This window comes from Pristis pectinata, chromosome 21, assembly GCF_009764475.1.
Source record: "Pristis pectinata isolate sPriPec2 chromosome 21, sPriPec2.1.pri, whole genome shotgun sequence".
Lineage (NCBI taxonomy): Eukaryota > Metazoa > Chordata > Chondrichthyes > Rhinopristiformes > Pristidae > Pristis > Pristis pectinata.
This window is the reverse complement of record NC_067425.1, coordinates 35,918,825-35,935,571: the sequence shown is the minus strand read 5'-3', so window position 1 is coordinate 35,935,571 and position 16,747 is coordinate 35,918,825. Positions and strand designations below refer to the sequence as shown.

Genomic DNA, 16,747 nt, shown 5'->3' with positions numbered 1-16,747 from the left:
GAAGGCCCATATTATTCCTCAGAGATGATTCCAATAACTTTCCACAACTGGTTAACTAGTTGGCCTGTGATTATTCCACTTAGCCCTTCCTCCTTTATTTAACAGTGGTACATTGTTTGTAGCTCTCCAGTCCTCTGACACCACTGCTGTAGGCAGGGAGGATTGAAACATTATAGTAACACCTTTGCGGTTTCTTGCCTTCTTTCTTGTCACAACCTGGATACATTTAATTTGGGCCAGACGATTTATCCAATTTCAAAGATGCTAGCCCCTTAATACTCCTTGCTAACTGCCTCCCTCCTATACAGTATTTCAATTTCACCTTTAACTACAATTCCCTTGTAGATTTGTGAAGATGGCTACAAAGTATTAATGAAGAAACTTTTCCCCATGTGTCACTAATAGACCAAAACACAAGCCTCTAGAAGCTCTGCTCTTTCCTGAGTTATACTCTTACTCCCTGTCCAAAAACAAAATTCAGAGCCAGTGCTTCCAATAACAGCAATGTGCGACTGCGTTTAAAGCAACAGAAATCACCCACACTGTGGACAGATTGGAGAAATCAGCCTCAATAATAATCCAGTAGCAGAAATCTGTTACTGCTTGTCCAGTAACAGCAAGTAGCAACATTTGTGTCTAATAATTAATTAAAACTTCTTTGGATTTTATATTTTTCTATTATTTTACTTGCCAATTTTGTCATAATGTCTTTGCTTTTTTAATTTTTCATAAAATTTTACCATGACACATTCCATATTCTTGTATGCTCACTGCTGTAAAATGGTCTTTGTCTGACGTAGGTTTTGCCTTATCCTCTATGCACCTTGACATCCGGGGGGGTTCCAGTTTTGACAGTCCTGTCACGTTTACCGTAGCCCTTTGAATTTCCTTTTTCACTGCCTCTCATTGCTCTGAGGTTAATCTCCCTCCAAGCAGCTGTTTCCAGTCAATTTCGCTAAATCACTCTCAAACTCGGCCATAAGCCAATTTAGAAATTTTAGTCGTGTTTTATATTTGACCTTTCACTAAATGACACTATGCTAAATGAAACTGAATTATGATCACTGTCATAAAAATGCTCTTCCACTGATATTCCTTCTACCCGCCCAGCTTCACTCCCAAGTTCCAAACAGAAATCAGCTTGTGTCCAATAACAGAATTCAGAGGCAGTGTTTCCAATAGCGGTAATGTGCAACTGTATGTTAAGCAACAGAAATCACCTACACAGTTACTGATAAGAGGAACCAGCTTCAATAACAATCGAGAAACGGATATCTGTTACTGTGTCCAATAACAGCAAGTAGCTACATTGTGTCTAATAATAGAAATTAGTTTACAATGTGTCCTAATAAAGGAAATGTTACAGTGTCTAATAGCAATCACCTACAGTGTGTTTAGTAAGAGTCCCTTACACTGTCTCCAAATTTGCTGGTCTAATAATGACCGAACCTGTTCCCCTTGACTTATCTTGAAAATATTCAATGAGTTATCCACTACAGCTCTCTGGTGTTGAAAATCCCAAAGATTTACCTTGCTCCTTCACATCCATCTTAACTGGACCACCCCTTGAAACAATGGCCCCTAATTCTAGATACCCCCAACCAGGAGAAACATTGTCTTGGGGGAATCCACCCTGTCAATCCCACACAGAATCTTGCATGCTTTGATAAGATCACCTCTCACCCATTTTAAAGTCCAAATGCTCAACTTCCCCCTAAGTAAACACCTTCATCCCAGGAATCAACCCAGTGGATCTTCTCGGAGTAGTCTCCAATACCCCACCTTGGGGTTGGAGCAAAGTTTGCCCAGTACGCCCCGAGCAATTAATGCCAACTTTGCCCCTCTCGTTACTAGCTGCACCGCAGGCTAACTTTGTGGGTCATGTACGAGGATTCCCAGATCGCTCAGTACAGACACATCCTGTAGTCTCCATCCAAACAATGTTCTGCTTTTCTATCCTTCCTACTTGAGTGGATAACTACATATTTCCCCCACATTCTTCTATATCTGCCAATTTTGCCCCCCCCCCCTTGCAACAGCTGCCCTTTCACCCCGTCCCTCTCCACCATCCCGGGACCCAAGCACTCCTAGGTGTAGGTGCTTCACTTGTACTTCTTCCAACCCCAGGAACCACACTTGATGTTCACAATGGGACCTCCCTCTGCCTTGGAGAAAACCCAACACAGATTGGGTGATCACTTCGCGAAGCCTGTGTGTTCAGTTCACAAGGGGGCATCTGAGCTTTCTGCAGCCTGCCACTTTAATTCTCTTCCACCTGTCCAATCTGTGGCCTATTGTGCTGTTTATAATGAGCCCTTCTGTTGGCACAATAGGCCAAGGAACAGCAGCTCGTCTTTCGTCTAGACAATGGTGCAGCCTTTTGGACTCAATATCAAATTCTCCAACTTAAGGTAACCCCTTTTCCCTGTCCACATCAGAACAGGCCATTTCTACTGTAGGTTTGCCATCTGTTATGTTGGCTTGGTCTCCCTGTTAGCACTGCCCAACCTCCTGGGTATGTCCTACAGCTCTGCATTTCACAGTGTTTTGTGATGCTTTTGTTAGTATCTCACTCTCCAACTGCCTCCATTGACTGAATGATCTCTACAACTTATCCCCAATGCAGTCCTGGCCTCACCCTTCCACAGATATTCATCACTCCCACATCATCTCCGCATCCTAAAACTGTTGTTCTCTCTTTTCCAGTTCTAATGAAGGGTCTTCGACCTGAAACTTTGACTCTGTTTCTCCTTCCACAGTTGCTGCCTGACCTGCTTAGTGTTTCCAGCATTTTGTTTTTGAGATCTCCAGCATCTGCAGAGTTTATTTTCCCTTTCTTCTCTGCAGGCTTCTGGTCCTCCTCCCACCCATCTTTGTATCATCAGCACAACCACTAATTCAGTCCCTTCATCCAAGTTATTAGCATGGATTGTAGGTAGTTGAGGCCCCAGCACTGATTGTTGAGCACCCACTGGTTACAGCTTGTTAATCCGAAAGTGACCTTCATCCCAGCTGTTTGCAGGTCTTCTATCCATGTCAATATTACCCTACGCTACGAACATTTAACTAGTGCTGTAACCATACAAGTGAATGTTATGAAATGTCTTCTAGAAATCCAAAAGACACTGCATCTACAGGTTCCCCGAATCCACCCTGCTCACTACATTCTCAAAGGACACCAGTGAGTTTCCCCACACAAGATCCTAAAAATCACACCAACTCTGTGACGGTATCATGATTTTCTAAATGTCCTGTAATTACCTTCTTCATAATGCATTCCGACATTTTCCCAGTGGTGGGCGTTAGGTGACCTGGTGTTTAATTTCCTGCTTTTTGTCTCCATTGTTCCTGAACGGTGCCACTATGTTTTCCAGTCCTCAGACCTCTCCAGAATTCAAGCAATTCTGGAAGAACGAGACCAGTGTATGTACCGTTTATGTAGCCATGTCCTTTAAGATGCTAGTTACAAGCCATCCTGCCCAGAGAACTTGTCAGCCTTTACTTTTAAACATTTTGTTCACAGGGTGTGGACACTGATGCCAACTCCGGCAGTTATCGTCCATCTCTAGTTGTCCTGCGACTGAAGAGGCAGTGACAATTCGACCACTCTGGTGAGCCTGGAGTCATGTACAAGCCAGACCAGGTAGGATGGCAGATTTCTTCCCCTGAAGTACATTTGTGGACCCAATGCCTTTCTATGACAATCTAGTAGCTTCATGGTTACTGTTGCCAAGGCTGGCTTTGTTAAATTCCAGATTCATTTGATTTAAATTCCCTCAGTGCCGTGGTGGGATTTGAGTATCAGTGTGCCTGGCACCTTTTCACCAGTGATGGTGGTTAAAGGCCCATGGCTCCTGCTTGCCCATATTGTTATCGGGATGCTCCACTGTTGGCTGCCATGAAGGTAGAAATTATTTCCTCAGTATTTGCCATTTCCTTTCACTGGTTTGATTCCCATAGCCCCATCCGTGAAGGGAACGACTTTCATCTTGATTACTACTTTCTCAATTCTTAGACCCAGAGTCATTCAGCATGGAAACAGGTCCTTCAGCCCAATGTCCATATCGACTGTGTTGCCCAGCGAGCAGGTCCCATCTGCCCGTGTTGGCCAACAGCCCTCTGAGACCATGGACTTATCCAGGTGGCTTTTAAACCATTGCTGATGTGCCCACCTCAACCACTATTTCTGGCAGCTCATTCAAATACACACCATCCTTTGCGTGAAGCTGCCCCTGATGTCCCTTTTAAATTTGTCACCTTTCATCTTAAACCTTTGCCCTCTTGTTTTTAGCACCCCCCTCCCTGGGAAAAAGACTGTGTGCTTTCACCCTGTCTATGCCCCTCATGATCTTATACACCTGTGTCAGGTTCACCCCTCAATCTCCTACGTTCCAGGGAATAAAGTCTTCGTCTATGCAACCTCTCCTTGTAACTCAGGCCCCCAAGTCCGGGCAACATCCTGGAAAATCTTTTCTGCGCTCTTTCCGATAACAGGGTGATCAAAACTGTACACAGTGCTCCATGTGCAGCCTCACCAATGACTTGTACATAATTGTCCCAACTCCTATACTCAGTGCCCTGACTGATGAAGGTCAGCGTGCCAAACACCTTTCTTCACCACCCTGTCTACCTGTGACACCACTTTCAGCAAACTGTGTACTTACACTCCTAGGTCCCTCTGTTCCATAATACACCCCAGGGCCCTACCATTCACTGTATAAGTGCTATACTGGTTTGATCTCCCAAAATGCAAAACCTCAGATTTATCTGGATTGAAAGCCATTTGCCAATCCTCAGCCAACATACCCAGCTGATCAAGATCCCCCTGTAATTTTTCATAACCTTCTACACTGTCTACAACACCACCTATTGTAGTATCATCTGCAAACTTTCTAACTGTGCCTTGTACATTCACATCCAAATCGTTTATATAAATTATAACAAAGGTCCCAGCACCGACCCCTGTGCCACACCACTGGACACAGACCTCCAGTCCAAGAAACAACCATCACCATCACCCTCTGCTTCCGACCACTGAGCCAATTATGAATCCAATCTGCTATGCCCCCCGCACCCCCCCCCCCCCCCCACCGGATACACGAGATTCTACAGATGCTGGAGCGACACACACACAATGCTGGAGGAACTTAGCAGGTCAGGCAGCATCTATGGAGGGAAACAAACAGTCGACATTTCGGGTTGAGACCCTTCATCAGGACTGGAAAGGAAGAGGGCAGAACCCTCCCCTCCTCTGACCTCCTTATTCTGGCCCTGATGGAGCCCTCTTTTCTGGCTTATTTCTGCGCTAGGGAGAAATGAATGTTTGTTGCAAGTTATGTATTCATTCTTTCAACCTTATTCATCACCTTGCACTCTCTACTGAGAGGAAGGAACGTAAATAAATCAGTATTAGTGAAGAATTACTTCTGGGGAAATCAATGGTGCTAGAATCATAGACTTGTACAGCACAGAAGGCAGCTCTTTCAGCACACCCCGTACATAAATCTGCAATGCCTGACTACACTAATCTAGTTTGCCAACATTAGGCCCATGTCCCACTTGGCATTTCTCTTCTAAGTACCATCCAAACACCTTTTAAACATTGTCTCCACCATCTCCTCTGGCAGCTCGTTCCAGGTAGGCACCACTTGGAGTATTGTGTACAGTTCTGGCCACCGCACTACTGGAAGGATGTGGCAGTGGACTGCAGGGAGAGATTCACCGGGATGTTGCCTGGAATGGAGGGCTGTGGTTACAAGGAGAGATCAGACAGGCTGGGTTTGTTCTCACTGGAATGTAGGGTGGCCTATAAATTATGAGGGTATAGATAGGGTGGATAGTCTTTTTTCCAGGTGAGGGGAGTCTAGAACCAGAGGGAGCAAGTTTAAGGTGAGAAGGGAGAAATTTAAAGGCAATCTGTGGAGTAAGTTTTTTCACCCAAGGTCTCTACATCACCAGAAATTGACCTCCAAAAATGCATTACCTCACACTTGTCTGGATTAAGTTCCATCAGCCATCACTCCACCCAGCTTTCCAGTTGATCCATGTCCTGCTGTATCCTTAGACAACCATCGTCACTATCTACACCACCAATGTTCATGTCATCTGCAAACATACTAATCAGACCACCCACATTCTCATCCAAAGTCATTAATACATCTTACAAAGGTCCCATCACTGATCCTTGCAGTACACCACTGGTTACAGGTTTACAGACAGAAAACAGCCACCACTGCCCCCAGCTCAAGGACAGCTTCTATCCCGCTGTTATAGGACTACTGAATGGACCTCTTGTATAATAAGATGGACTCTTGACCTCACAATCTACCTCTTCATGGCCTTGCACCTTATTGTCTGCTTGCACTGCACTTTGTAACTGTCGCACTATATTCTGCATTCATAAGAACATAAGAAATAGGAGCAGGAGTAGGCCAACTGGCCATGGACTCAGCTCCACCTGCCTTTTCCCCCATAACCCTTAATTCCCCTTAAATAATGAGGTAGCCTCTACTGCTTCCCTGGTCAGAGAATTCCACAGATTCACTCCCCTGGGAAAAGCAGTTCTTCCTCATCTCCGTCCTAAATCTTCTCCCCCAAATCTTGAGGCTACGTCCCCTAGTTCTAGACTCACCTACCAGTGGAAATTTTCCTGCCTCCATCTTATCTATCCCTTTCGTAATTTTATATTTCTGTAGATCCCCTCTCATTCTTCTGATTCCAGCGAGTAAAGTCCCAGGCAACTCATTCCCTCCTCACAGGCTAACCCCTTCATCCCTGGAATCAACCTGGTGAACCTCCTCCAAAGCCAGTATATCTTTCCTCAAGTAAGGAGACCAGAACTGCACGCAGTACTCCAGGTGCGGCCTCAACCAGTACCCTGTACAGTTGCAGCATAACCTCCCTGCTCTTAAATTCAATCCCTCTAGCAGTGAAGGCCAATATTCCATTTGTCTTCTTGATAACCTGTTGCACCTGCAAACCAACCCTTTGCGATTCATGCACAAGCACTCCCAAGTCCCTCTGCACCACAGCATGCTGCAATCTTTCACTATTTAAATAATAATCTGATCAATTTTTCCTTCCAAGAGACTTGTCTACCTTTAGGCTCACTAGTTTGCTCATCACTAGTTTGACCTCACATTTACCAACATTGTACTCCATCTGACAGACTCTTGCCCACTCAGTTAACCCTATCCATATGTCTCTGCAGACTCTCCGCATCCTCTGCACAATTTGCTTTTCCGCTTAGTGTCATCAACAAACTTAGATATGCTACACTCAGTCCCCTCTTCCAAATTGTGAACAGTTGCAGGCCCAGCACCAACTCCGAGGCACTCCATTCACCACTAATTGCCAGAGAAACACTCATTTCTCTACCTTCTATTGGTTAACCAATCCTCTATCCATGCCAATACATTCCCCCCAACTCCATGCATCCTTACCTTATGGATAAGTCTTTTATGCGGCACCTTATTGAACGCCTTCTGGAAATCCAAGTATACAACATCAACCTGTTCCCCTCTATCCACTGTGCTCATTATATCCTCAAAGAGCTCCAGTAAGTTTGTCAAACAGGAGCTGCCCCTTCCTGAATCCATGCTGTGTCTGCCTGATGGAACCCCTTCTATCTGGATGTCTTTCTATTCCTCCTTTATGATAGCTTCAAGCATTTTCCCAACTACAGACATTAAACTAACTGGCCTATAGTTACCTGCCTTTTGCCTACATACTTTTTTTTAGAACAGTGGTGTGACATTCACTGACTTCCAATCCACTGGGACCTGCCCAGAGTCCAGAGAATTTTGGTCAATTATCACAAACACCTCTACTATAACTTACACCATATCTTTCAGGACCCTGGGATGCGTCCCATCAGGACCAGGGGACTTGTCTACCTTTAGGCTCACTACTACCTCTTTAGTGACAGTGATTGTAACGAGGTCCTCACCTCCCATCGCATCCATTACATCTCTTTGGTGTGTTAGATGTGTCCTCCACCAAGACGACTGATACGAAATAGTCGTTCAAGGCCTCAGCCATTTCCAGATTACTCAATATTAATTCCCCCTTCTCATTTTCCAAGGGACCTACGTTCACTTTAGCCACCCTTTCTGCTTTATACAATTATAAAAATTTTTACTATCTGTTTTTTATATTTGTGCTAGTTTACTTTCATAATCTATCTTCCCTTTTTGCTTGCTTAGTGGTTGTTTGTTACTTTAAAGTTTTCCCAATCTTCCAGTTTCCCGCTACTCTTGGTGACTTTGTATGCGTGAGCTTTTAGCCTGATGCCTTCTTTTATTTCCTTAGTTGTCCAAAGCTGGCTCTCCCCACCCTTACTGTCCTTGTTTTTAACTGGAATACACTTCTGAAAAATCTCTTTGCAGGTCTTCCACTGTTCCTCAACTGTCCCACCATATGGCCTGTGTTCCCACTCTGCTAGCCAACTCCTCCCTCATCCTGTGTAGTCTCCCTTGTTTAGGCATGATACACTGGTTTTAGATCGAACTATTGCACCCTCCATTTGTAGGAGAAATTCATTCATACTGTGATCACTTTCCAAGAGGATCCCTGACTACAAGATCATTAATTTTACCTGTCTCATTGCACAGGACCAGATCTAAGATAGCATTTTCCTTTGTAGGTTCACTAACATGCTGTCCAAGAAAGTTATCACGGATGCATTCTATGAAGTCCTCCTCAAGACTGCATCAACTAGCTTGATTCACCCAATCTACATGAAAGTTAAAGTCCCCCATGACAACTGCCGTTCCATTCTTACATGGAACACATTCTCAGTCCTGATGAAGGTTCTCGACCCAAAATGTCAACTGTCTACTTCCCTCCATAAATGCTGCCTGACCTGCTGAGTTCCTCCAGCATTTTGTACATGATGCATTTGATATTTCTTGGTTTATTGCCTGTGCCACTGCAATGTTATTATTCGGTGGCCTGTAGACAACTCCCACCAGTGATTTTTTTCCTTTTACCATTCCTAATCTCTACCCAGATGGACTTAACATTCTGCTGCTTAGATCTTATCTTGTCACTATCACCCTGATCACGTCCTTAATCAAGAGCACTACCCCACTTCCCTTACCTTCCTGCCTATCCTTCCATATTGCCTGATACCCCTGGATATTTAATTCCCACTCATCTCCACCCTGCAACCACATTTCTATAATGGCCACTGAATCACACCCCTTTATACTGATTTGTGCCACAGGTACACTGACCTTGTTTCGAATACTACGGGCATTTGGATAAAGTGCCCTCATTTTAGATTCTAGTAATCTTTGTCTCTTTTGAATTTGACTTTTCTGTACTCCACTCTAACTCTTTTCTAACTTTTGCTCTGGTCTCTTTCTCTTCCCTGTCTTTCTGCGTGGATTCCCATCCCCCTGCCATATTAGTTTAAACCCTCCCCAACAGCACTAGCAAATAATCCCCCAAGATTTTGATCCCAGTCCTGCCCAGGTGTAGACCATCCAGTTTGTACTGGTCCCACCTCCCCCAGAACCATTTCTAATGCCCCAGGAATCTGAAACCCTCCCTCCTGAACCACTGCTCATGCCACATATTCATCCTAACTATGCTGCTATTCCTACACTGACTGGCATGTGGCACAGGTAGTAATCCTGAGATTATTGCCTTTTGAGGTCCCACTTTTTAATTTATCTCCTATTTTCCCTAAATTCAGCTTGTGGGACCTCATCCCACTTTCTTCCTATATCATTGGTACCTACATGCACCACAACAACTGGCTGTTCACTCTCCCCTTCCAGAATGCCCTGTAGACACCCCAGGACATCCCTGACCCTTGCACCCGAGAGGCAACACACCAACCGGGAGTCCCATTTGCAGCCACAGAAGCTCCTGTCTAATCCCCTTACCATGGAATCCCCACCACTATAGCTCTGCCACTCTTTTTCCTGCCCTCCCATGCAGCAGAGCCACTCACGGTGCCATGATCCTGGCTACTGCTGCCTTCCCCTGAAGAGCCATCTCCCCAACAGTGTCCAAAGCGGTATATCTGTTTTGGAGGGAGATGACCACAGGGGACTCCTGGACTACTTTCCTGCTACTGCTCTGCCTGGTGGTCACCCATTCCCAAGGCCCACAAACTGTGGTGTGACCAACTCACTAAACATACGATCCACAACATTCTCAGCATCACAGATGCTCCAAAATGAATCCATGCACAGCTCCAAGTCCAGCATGTAGTCTGTCAGGAGCTGCAGCTGGACACACTTCCTGCACACAGTCATCAGGGACTCTGGCAGCCTCCCTGAGTTCCCACAGTGCACAGGAAGAGCATGACACAGGTCTGAACTCACCTGCCATGACTAAAAGCTTTGAGGAAAGAGTTTGACTAGCTTAGAAAATAGTAGAAAAAACTTTACTCTTGTGTAGTGCACCCCCTCACCAAAGCCCACACTTAGACAACCAGCAGCACTTTGACTAGACAGCAGCCCCTCTCAAAATGGCCACACCACGCAACCCTGCCACCTTTTATTGGATGAGTTACCATGCCCTTAGCCAATCAGAAATAACTTAAAAAAAATTGTTTTAAAAAGCAACAACATTAAAAAAATTCTGTCATTGTTTTTCCCTTGTACTACCTTGATGCACTGGTGTGGTGAATTGATCTGTATGGATGGCATGCAAAAAAGAGTGTTTCACTGTACCTCAGTACATGTGGCAATAATAAACCAATTACCAGTAACTTCCTATCACCAAACCAATTTGGATCCAGTTTTGCCAACATGCCTCGGATCCTTTGTGTCTTAAACCTTATAGACCAGGACTGCCACATGGGAATGGGACCTTTTCAAAAGCCTTGCTAAAGTCCGTGTAAACCACATCTATCACTCTGCCTTCATCAATTTTCTTAGTTACCTCCTCAGACCACTCAGTCAGGTTTGTGAGATATCATCTCCCCTGCACTAAACCACGCTGACTCCTAATCAGTCCCTGTCTTTCCAAGTGACCATAATCCTTTCTCTCAGGATCTTCTCCCACAGCTTACCTACCACTGATGCAGGGCTCACTGGCCTGTAGTTTCCAGCTTATCCCTATTGCCCTTTTTGAACAAGGTATCCTGCAGTTTTTTGGTACCTCACCCCCTGGCTAACAAAGATGCAATGATCTCCATCAGAGCCCCAGCAATCTCCTCCCCCTACCTTCGCATCCTGGGATAGATCCTGTCAACCCCTGGGGATTTATCCACCCTAATGTGCACCAACATTTCTAACACCCTCCATCCTGATACAGACGTGCTCCAAATATCAGCGTACCCCTCCCTCAACTCTCCTGCCTCCACATCCTTCTCCCTGGTAAATACTGATGTATTCCGTTAGTACCGTTGCTCATACCCCCTGGTTCCACACATAGATTACCCCTCTGGTCCCTGAGGGAATTTACTCCTTCCTTAGCTTCCCCCTTGCTTCTAATATATTTATAAAAGATTTTTGTATTCTCCTTAATCCTACTTGACGAGGTCATTTCATGGCCCCTTTGTGCCCTCCTGATTTCTTTCTTAAGTTCTAAATCCCTGTCAACCTCAAAGACTGACAGACCTCCAGGGCATCCCAGGGGATGGACAAAGTCATTCTGAGTTTGAAAGGGAATTCATGCAAAACAAGTCCACTGAGGTTTTTTGAGGATATAATTGGTTAAAGGGGAAACCAATGGATGTGGGCGTATTTGGATTTTGTGAAGGCTTTTGATAAGATCCCATGTGGGAGGTTGGTGTTCAAATTAATGTACATGCATTGGAGGCATTGTGCTGGCATGGATTAGAATTGTTTGATGAACAGGTAGAATGGGCCTTTGCGCAGGTGACAGGCTGTAATTAGTGGAACACTGCAGGGATTACTGCTTGAGACCCAATTGTTCACAACGTACACCAATGATCTGGATGAGGGAACTAAACGTAATGTTTCTAAGTGTGCAGAGAGCACAGAGCTGGGGGTGGTGGTGATGGTGGAGTGTGAGCTGTGAGGGGGATGCAAAGATGCTCCAGTGTAATTTAGATAAGTTGGGTGAGTGGGTGAATGCATGGCTGATGTAGAATAACATGAATAAATATGAGGTGCTAAAAACAAGAAGACAGGTTATTATCTGAATGGTGGGTTGTCTGGGAATGGCCGAGACACCCCCAAGACTTTGTGCTGGATGCAGCCTTCAGGTGCAGCATGCCGTATGGAGGGCAGATGGGATGTTGGTCTTTATTGTAAGGATTTGAGTACAGAACAAGGATTTCTTCCTGTAATTTTACAGGGCCTTGGTAAGTCCACTCCTGGATGTGGTGTACTGTGTTGGTGTCCTCGCCTGAAATACTGTATGTTTATTCTAGAGGAAGTGCAGATGAAACAGAGCCTTGGTGAGGACCCCATTCTGGAACTGTGTGCGCAGTTTCTGGTCTCCTCATCTGGGTAAAGGTTCTCTTGTCATGGAGGGAGGACAACAAATGTTTACTCGACTGATTCCTGGGATGGCAGGACTGACGTTAGAAGAGATTGAGATGGCTAGGCCTACTTTCACTGGAGTTTAAAAAGCGAGAGGGACCTCATACACCGATAATGTTCTAACAGGACTAGCCAGAGCAAGGACATTTCCCAGCGGCTGGAGAGTTGTGAACCAGAGGTCAGAGCACAGGCTACAAAACGTGCCATTTAGGAGAAACCCGGAGGATGGGGAACCTGAGGAATTCTTTACCACAGTGGACTCTGGAGGCCAAGTCATTAAATATACTTGAGAAGGGAGTAGATATATTTCTTAATGCTACCCAGATCACATGATATGGGGGAAAGCAGCTGCAGCAAGGTGGAAGGTGGATGATCATTTATGATCACATAGGCTGGAAGGGGCTGATGGCCTCCTCCTGTTCTCTGTGCTTCTTTGTCATAAGATAAGATAAGATTTCTTTATTAGTCACGTGTACATCGAAACACACAGTGAAATGCATCGTTTGCGTAGAGTGTTCTGGGGGCAGCCCGCAGTGTCGCCACGCTTCCGGCGCCAACATAGCACGCCCACAACTTCCTAACCCGTACGTCTTTGGGAATGTGGGAGGAAACCGGAGCACCCTGAGGAAACCCACGCAGACACGGGGAGAACGTACAAACTCCTCACAGACAGCGGCCGGAATTGAACCCGGGTCGCTGGCGCTGTAATAACGTTACACTAACCGCTGCACTGCCGTGAAACCTGATTTGTTATTGAGTTTACCCAACTGGCAATTTATAACTTTTAATTTTAACTTAACCTGACTAATAAACAAGCTGCTGACTTTAGTTACACTACTTATAATTTAAAGAGAACTCGTAAGATGGACCTCTCCCCCTCGGAATGTTGTGCAGCACCTCCGTGACCTTCTGTCTCTGGCACTTAGGAGGCAAAGTACCTTCCTAGACCATGTGTACCTCCCTTTCCCCCACCACTAATCCTGTATCACAGCGGCTCTCCTTTCTATTGCTACCCTGAGGCAACTGCAGTGGTTGTGGGCTCGGCTCTGCTCCCTTGAGGAAGCAGAGTGTCAGCTGGAGAGAGTGAAGCACTCAGGGGATCCCTGCACTTACCTGTCTATTGTCCCGCACTGCTTGGTGTTACCTTTCCCCTTCTACCTGCATGTAACCCTCAACTGTCGTAACCCCAGCCACCCAAAATCAGGACCTTGAACCCTTCCAGCACAAGTGGTTGTCTGGTAAGCAAATCAGATTCCCCACAGGATGCAGGATGTGCATTCCCTGCGATGCCTCTATTAAATACAAGAAGGATTGAAGTACTGTCACACTCCCAGATCAGTAACTGATCTTGAGGGCTGTTCTATTGCTTTAATTAATGAAATAATTCTTATTTTCTTAATAAGTCATCCTTTAATTTTCTGTTAATATAAGGCAGCAACTCCCCCCACTTCACCAAATTTCCTTGCTCAGTTAATTTCCACACCTTTTCGCTCCTAGAAGTTGCACTCAGCTTGGGTCTGTCTAATCAGCCACAGCGCAACCGGTGGCAAAAGTGAACACACATCTAACGCATGGTGGATGAAATCAGTAATGTGTACCCAACATTGGGGGTACTCGTGCAGGATACCTTAAAGGTTAACCACCAGGTCGGATCGGTGGTAAGGAAAGCGAATGCTATGTTGGCATTCATTTCAAGAGGTATAGTGTATGAAAGTAAGGAAGTGTTGATGAGGCTCTATGGGGCACTAGTGAGCCCTCATTTGGAATACTGTGTGCAGTTTTGGGCCCCATATCTTAGGAAGGATGTGCTGATGTTGGAGAGGGTTCAGAGGAGATTTACGAGGATGATTCCTGAATGAAAGGGCTTACATATGATGAGTGTTTGTCGGCTCTTGGACTGTACTCACTGGAGTACAGAAGAATGAGAGGGGACCTCATGGAGACACTTAAAATGTTGAAAGGACTGGACAGAGTAGATGTGGCCATGCTGTTTCCCTTGGTGGGTGAGTCCAGGACCAGAGGGGCGCAATCTTAGAATTAGAGGGTACAGGTTTAAACCAGAGATGAGGAGAAAATTTCTTTAGCTGGAGGGTGGTCAATTTGTGGAATTCCTTGCCAGGTACAGCAGTGGAGGCCAGATCATTGGAGGCGTTTAAGGAAGAGATAGATAGATATCTAAATAGTTGGAGTATCAAGGGATATGGGGATAAGGCCGGAAATTGGATTAGAATAGTTTTTTCTCCCCCCCCCATTTCTCATTTTTTTTCTTTTTTTCCTTTTTCCTTGCAGCAGACTCGATGGGCCGAATGGCCTACTTCTGCTCCCTTCTCTTGTGAACACAAAAATCAGTGATTCTAATAACAGAATGTAGCCACAGTGAGTCCAGAAACTAGTCACAGTATGCCTCACACCAGAAATCCGCAATAGTTGCTCTAACGACTGAAATGAACCACCAGTTTTAACAGGTGGATTGACTGGGAACATGTGAAGCCTTCAGGGTGTGGACCACATCATTGCGGAGACCTTGGGGCTCATTGAATTATTTAAATTGCCAAATCCCAACGATAAGCATATCAGTGTAACTCCTGTTAATCACGTGCATCCGCTAATTTTCTCTTGTAACTGCAAGTGATGGCATTGTTGGAAGGATTGTTTATGTAGCATAATGTCACTGGATTGAGGAGATTTAAACATTGGAGATGTTAAATCTTGATTAATCTGACTGGGGTTGTTGGGCTTCTCTCTGTGATGGTCAAGGTTACCTGTGCTATAACAAGACGGGGCAAGTGAATTGAGTTAGTGATGACAACAGAAATCAGAATGAATGCTTTCATGCTTCTTCTCTGCAGCAGTATGCAGGGCTGATGAAAACCAAGTTACAGATGAGAAATTGGAGTCATACAGCATAGAAAAACAGGCCCTTTAGCCCAACTCGTCCGTGCTGACCAAGGTGCCTACCTGAGTTGGTCTCATTTGCCTGTGTTTGACCCATATCCCTCTAAACCTTTCCTATGCATGCAGCTGTCCAAATGTCTTTTCAACAGTGTAATTGTACCCACCTCTACCGCTTCCTCTGGCAGCTCATTCTACATACTGATCACTCTCTGGGTGGAAGACCTGCCCTCAGGTCCCCTTTAAACCTTTCCCCTCTCACCCCAACACAGGGGCTCAGCAGGCTAGGCCTCAAGTGCAGAGAAAAGCTGACCTTTCAACTGGAAGCCCGATCCTGCCTGACGCGCTGAGTGTTTTCCAGCTCTGCCTGTCTTTGTATCTGCTGTGTGATGTCCACGGATCTTGCCATTGTCGCACTGCGTGCCAATACTAAGATCCGAGGACGTAGGTGTATTTTGTTCAAGGGCTGTTGAGGTAACCAGTAGTTACAGTGTGCTGTAACAAACGCCCGTAGCTAGTAGATGTAGCACAATCAAATGTATTTTTAGTTTGTGAGTGTGATCTTAAAGTGGGTGAACTTGCACCACATTCACCTTCCTCACCTACAGCCCTCCCAGACCCACGATCTCTGCCACTAAGAAGAACGAGGGCAATCCCATGCCATCCTGACGTGGAGACATATCACCATTGCTAAGTCCTGGAGAACCCTTCCCAGGGGAGCACCTTCGCCAGGAGGACTGCAGCAGTTCAAGGAGGTGTCCCCACCACCCACCTGCCCAAGGCAGCCGGGGAATGGACAGTGACCGTGGCCTTGTCAGTGGTACCAGGGTCCCAGAAACGAGAAGCGGCCAACTTCTTCTGCGCAGTGGCTCAGCCCCTACTGGGCGGTGACGAGCATGTCATTAGAACACTTGGATCTTATCTTTCCCCTTTAATTCAAGTAGCCCATAACAAGTACCTGTCCCAACAAACAGAAAGGCAAAGAGAGGTGGGGAAGGCTCCATGCACCTGGTATTTTGTTGACACGGGCTGCTACTCCTGTTGAAGGCTGATGTTATGGGTTAACAAGTACTTACAGGACCTATCATAGTTCTCTCCATCTCATGGCAAAGAATGTTCCCCTCGTTGTATATCTGCTGGGTTTGCCTCTGCTGGTACATTTATAAATCTGCCCCAATGGGTGAGTTATAAAATGTAACAGCAATATCTCAGCATTGTCTCTTCAGATTAAGCAGGCTTCATGACTTGCAATGTGTTGCACTCTTTTGCGGGTACCAAGATTAAAACACACGGGTCATTGGAGACCACTTTTGATCCATTTTCCATTGTTAGTTAATTGAAATGAGCCATGCATGCTGATGACGTCATCTGGAGAGGGGCACATG

General features: G+C 45.5%; 1 long non-coding RNA gene across 1 annotated transcript in view; it reads left to right on the top strand.

Moving 5' to 3' along the window:
* The window catches only part of LOC127581155 (uncharacterized), a 79,775-nt gene that overhangs the window by 10,080 nt on the left and 52,948 nt on the right, over positions 1–16,747 (top strand). The window contains exon 2 of the long non-coding RNA XR_007957922.1: positions 3,524–3,643. This is a non-coding gene — a long non-coding RNA (uncharacterized LOC127581155). The remainder of the gene's footprint in view (positions 1–3,523; positions 3,644–16,747) is intronic.